A 4,436-nucleotide genomic window follows, 5' to 3' on the forward strand; every position below is an offset into this window, starting at 1 on the left:
AGAGGTATTTATTACTTCTAAAAATTGGAAACCATCCAAAAGTCCAACAACAGGAAAATAAATTATAGAGCAGTTACACAATGGACTATTCTACAGCCATTACAAATACTACATAATAATATTTAATGACAGGGAAAGCTATTCAGGATATATTGTTAAATTTTGTAAAAATGGGCTTCAAATTAACGGCAAATTAATTTTTCATCATCTAGCTGTAGTTCAGAAGGGCTGGAAAAGGAAATTGACAAGTCATAAAATTAAAAACCAGAGCTTCCTTGACACTCCCTTCTCTAAATGTTAGATTAAAATTTTCTTCAATACAGATAAATAAAATATAACCAGATTGTTTTCACCCATATGCAACCACAGTCAACGTTTTGATGGACCCCTCCTATCTTTTTTCTACGTGTGTGTGCACACACACGGCAGTGATCACAGGGATCACAGCTGCACACTTACTATTCCTCAGTCATTACCCTAGAGATTGTAATACACAACTTTGATTTATCAAAGCTAATGCTGCTTTGTATTTTTACCTTCTTTGAATAATGCAAAAACCTTATTACATTAATTCACCTCTCCTCCCCCCCCAAACTTATGTGACCTTGCTGCCATGCATTTTAATTCTATACATATTGTAAATTCCACAAAGAATTATCATAATCAATATTTATGTTCCCTACATATTTACCTTTCCTTGCTCTTATTTCTTATTTCCACTGCTCTTGACTCCTTTCTTCATCACAGATCTCTTCATCTGTGATCATTTTCCTTTTCTATAAATAACACTCTTTAGTATCTCCTTTAGTACATGTCTGTGGGTGACATGTCCATCAATTTTTGGCTGACAGGCTTTTATTCCACCTTCATTTTAGCTCAAGATATTTTCTCTGAGAATAGGATTCTAAGTTGGCAGTCAGGTTTGTTTGTTTGTTTGTTTTTAAGATTTTATTTATTTATTTGACAGACAGAGATCACAAGTAGGCAGAGAGGCAGGCAGAGAGAGAGAGGGAAGCAGGCTCCCTGCCAAGCAGAGAGCCCAATGTGGGGCTCAATCCCAGGACCCTGAGATCACGACCTGAGCCGAAGGCAGAGGCTTTAACCCACTGAGCCACCCAGGCGCCCCTTTTTTTGTTTTTTTGTGGGTTTTTTTTTTTTTTTTTTTTTGGTCAATTCTCTGAAAATGTTTTGAATAGTTTTACTCTAATGTGCATAGGGCTGGGTTTTGTTTTGCTTTGTTTTGATTAGTCCTGCTTGGAGTTTGTAGTGATTCTTGAATTTGTAGCTTCATATCTTTCATCAGTTTTTTCAAGTTCCCAGCTACTATCCCTTTAATACTGCTTCTGCCCTGTTTGTCTCCTCGACTCTCAGGATTCCAATTATGCATTTGTTAGATCTTCTCACAGAATGTCTGTATCTCTTATTCTCCTAGTTTGTTTTTTTATTTCATCATTCAAAATATCATTCCAAATTTTTTTGGTGATCTGTCAGTTCACTAATTTCTTTAGAAGAATTTTTACTTAAAAATTTTTTCTATTTAAATTCAAGTTAGTTAACATATAGTATATGATTAGTTTCAGGGGTAGAATTTAGTGATTCATCAATTGCATATAATACCCAGTGCTCATTACATCACGTGCCCTCCTTAGTGTCCATCACCCGGTTACCCCATCCCCCCACCCACCTCCCCAGCAGCAACCCTGTTTGTTCCCTATAGTTAAGAGTTTCTTGGGGTGCCTGAGTGGCTTAGTCCATAAAGCATCTATCTTCAGCTCAGTTCATGATCCTGTGGCCCTGGGATCTAGTTCCAATTTGAGCTCAGCAGGAAATCTGCTCTCCCTCTCCCTTTGCCCCCCACCCCATGCTCTCTCTCTCTCTCAAATAATAAATAAATAAAATATTTTTAAAAAGAGTCTCTTATGGCTTGACTTCCTCTGTTTTTATTTTATTATAGTTTTCCTTCCCTTCCTTCCCCTATGTTCATCTGTTTTGTTTCTTATATTTCACATTTGAATGAAATCATATGGTATCTGTCTTTCTCTGACTGACTTCTTTTTGCTTAGCATAAAACCCTCTAGTTCCACCCACATCATTGCAAATGGAAAGATTTCATTCTTTTTGATGGCTGAGTAATATTGTGTGTGTGTGTGTGTGTGTGTGTGTGTGTGTGTAATATTCTTCTTTATCCATTCATCTGTTGATGGAACTATGGGCTCTTGCCATATTTTGGCTATTGTGGACATTGCTATTATAAACGTTGGGGTGTATGTACCCCCTTGAATCACTATTTTTGAATCCTTTGGATAAATACCTAGAAGTGCAATTGAGTACACTATTTCTCTCTCTCTCTCTCTCTTTAAGATTTTATCTATGTTTGAGAGAAAGAAAGAAAATGAGTGGCAGGGAGGAGCAGAGGGAGAACAGACTCCCCACTGAGCAGGGAACCCCACATGGGGCTCAATCCCAGGATGCTGAGATCATGACTTGAGCTGAAGGCACACACTTAAATGACTGAGCCATGCAGCCAAATTCATTAATTTTCTATTCAGCTGTGTCTAATTTTCTACTCAACTCATGCAATGAGTTCTTTGATTCTGTTACTGAAATTTTCAGTTCTACTTTTCTTATGATTCTTCTGTGCTCCAAATCTCACTTTTATGTTTCATATCTTTGAACATACCAAACATTATTATTTTACAGTCTTTGTTAATATCTCCATGGTCTGGATTCCCTGTAGGTGTGTTGTTTCTTTTGATTTGTATTTGTGTATTTTCTCTCCTCAAGTGCCTGGTTATTTTTGATTGAGTGTCTGAAACCGCCTAAGAAAAACTGTAGAAAAAATTGAAGTTTAAGATGATGTTATTCCTTCAGAAAGGATTTATCTTGGCTTCTGAATGGTAATTAGGAATATTAGGCATCTGGGATCCTCTTAATCCAAATCCAGGGATGAGAGTATTTGAAACTGAGTTTCAGACCCTTGGATACTTAGTTTACTTCAGGTCATCTTTACTTCGAGGATACAGAGATTTCGGGGTATCACCCAAATTATGGAAGGCTGGCTGGTCTCCCTCAACAGGGGGAGCCTTAGATTCCGATTTTTGCCTACCCATGCAAGGCTATCAGAGCCCTGCTTAGCTTCTCAACCTCGCCACCACTTCTTCCATAGTTGGCAGAAGTGCCACTAATGCCAGTAGCTTTCCGGTGCTCTGGGCACTATCTTCTCCTGAGTCTTAACCTGATAATCCTTTTCTGTCTTATTAGCTCTCACATGCCTTCAAGCAGATTTTTAACAATGATTTTGTCCAGCATTTCTGGTCGTCCTCAACAAGTACATTGATCCACATTTCCGAATCTGCCACCACTGAAAGAATTTTTTCACCTATTATGAAACTCAATTTTTAAAGGGCTCCTCTATTTTTTACCTCTGTTATTGGATAATTAGTCACTGTCTGTTTCTTATCATTATTACGGAGTTGGTTGTTCTTTGTTTCTTTGAATCTCAAAACAACTACCAACAAAAATTGCAGAGAATTACTTCTGCCCGGGATGGATTTAGTGGTAGATAAATGTTCAAGGATTCTTTCTTTTGTGACTCATCTACTTGCCCCACTTTCCTCGTCAGAAACTGATCTGTGATATTGCCTGGTAAACCAAGGCCCTGACAAGGTGGAGTCCCGATGTCTCCCTGGCTATAGGCCACATTGTCTCTTCCTCCCTGAAGTCTAATTCTGGCCAAGGGGTGAAAGCCTGCAGTGAGCCCCATCCACTGTTCCAATTCTAATGCACTGGGGCTGAAGGAAAACAGTCTGCAATTCCACACAGTAAATCTCTGGGCAATAAAGCTGAAGCATCCACAAGATCATATTTTAATTTGCCTTTGCCTGCCTCTCATTTGTACTGCCTCTCATTTGCTACTGGCCTCTTTTCTGTCAGGGACTTACACAGTTTTGTTGCTAGTGCTGCATTTCCCAGCTACCAGAAAGAGAATCTAATGTTTCTTTTTCAAAGGTCAAGTCCATCACCGTTATTATTTTCCTGTTTGAGCTGATTTTAATAACAGCCTTTGGAAGGAGTGAGGCCGGGGTGGCATTCTAGAGCAGGGCTTCCGTCTCCAGGGCCCCTGATGAACAGAAGTGGGTGCTGGGAGGAGGGGACTGCAGCACGGTCAAGGCCCTCAGGGTCCCGCTCCTCATGGCACAGAGCTTTTTGGGCTCTGGCTTCTTAGAGAAGTTTCAGAAGCAATGGCTTTCTTTGCCCCACAAAGCCTGCATGAGCTAGTGACATTTGCACACCCAATTGCCTGATAAGGGCCACAGAATTTTTAGAGAAGTTGGGGGGGGGGGTTTGTAAGTCTGGCAGAAAGGGCTCCATTCTATTCCTATTGCCCTCCCCCCCTCCCCCCCCTCCACCCCCGATCTTTCTAGGAGAGGAAGACC

This window comes from Martes martes, assembly GCF_963455335.1.
Source record: "Martes martes genome assembly, chromosome: 11".
In the NCBI taxonomy this organism is placed as follows: domain Eukaryota; kingdom Metazoa; phylum Chordata; class Mammalia; order Carnivora; family Mustelidae; genus Martes; species Martes martes.